This window comes from Cibotium barometz, chromosome 42, assembly GCF_041138505.1.
Source record: "Cibotium barometz isolate CiBa-2024 chromosome 42, ASM4113850v1, whole genome shotgun sequence".
NCBI classification, from domain to species: domain Eukaryota; kingdom Viridiplantae; phylum Streptophyta; class Polypodiopsida; order Cyatheales; family Cibotiaceae; genus Cibotium; species Cibotium barometz.
Window position 1 is genome coordinate 13,539,162 of NC_141087.1, and position 1,463 is coordinate 13,540,624.

A 1,463-nucleotide genomic window follows, 5' to 3' on the forward strand; every position below is an offset into this window, starting at 1 on the left:
ATTCCTAGTAAGCAGCCAAAACGTTTTTTCTGATTAATTAATTAGATATTTTAAAATTAATTAAACTTCAGTAAACTTTAAATTACGTGAAGGTAAGTTTTAAGTAGAATTATCTAGGAATTGCGAAAATAACCTAATGAAAAGACATTACTTCTTCAGAGAAGTTTTACACGAGTAGTGTCGAAAAGCATGACACACCTAAGAACCGAGGCCACATGCTACATGAAAGCGCAGTACATAACAGCACAATGTGCAAACCCATGTAGACAAACACGTCAAACACCATACCCGTGGAATGAGGAACACGTGCATAAAATGACGCCATATGCAGAATCGTCATAGAAGACAACGCAATAAGAAATAAACAAGGGATGAGGATGCATGAGAAGCAAGCAACATCGTTTTATATAAACTCAAGGGACTCACACAGCGGTGCTATGTGGTTTCTCTTAGCGTTGCTATTGGTGGATAGGTTATAGATACTAGTATTGGACCCGCGCGTTGCTGCGGCGCGGCAGGTAGAGTTCTAGAAAAAATAAACTCAGTTTCTCCAATTTAGGTCATGTTTTAAGTAAACACAATACATTATTTCAAGTGACTTTATATATACATATCTCAAAATAACATCCATGTCTCGTAGATTTATGGCGAAAACAAAAATATCATAGTAATGTAGCATACGAAGATGCAAAAAAGGACCAATATTACATATTCTCAAAATGCACCACAAAATACGTATTCTCAGTCAGTAATGTCAGAATCAACAAATTGAATTCTTCTCTTGTGAGAAGGATCATTCAATTGTCTCCTCATCACAATACGCTCTCTATTGTAAAGCGGTGATCCATCCCGCACATGCTCTACTATCGATGAACGCAAAGGACCTACACAAACGAAACAATGATAAATCAAATCTGCACATAACGACACATCGATAAATAAAATCTCAAAAAAATCTTATAATAGAAAAACATAATCAAAATTACCTCGTACAATAGAACATCGAGTGGATGGTACATGAGGAGCTCTAGTATAAAACGCATAACGAATACCAATGGTCATGATGGATGTAAGAAACAACCACTCATCGGGTACTGAATACCCCTCAAATGATGCAAAGCATCTGTCCATCTCTCTCCAAAACAAATAGACACCCCACTCCTCATCATGTACATCTCGATGCCTTCGTCGACAACTCTTACCACCATAAACGTATCAATGTCATGTAATATCCTAAAATCAAAGCATAACAAATAGATTATACAATTATTTATATATAGGTTCAAAAAATATTCATACAATGCCTAACAATTACACTTATACTTACCCATCCCTATAAGCATCAATCATAATCCCTGCTACGTGACCTGCAGTAATAGGAGCTGACCATAGCGGTGGCTCTGTACAGATAGACATTAGTATAGAATGTCATGTTCTATACTTTGTAATCAAGAAAAGTTAAG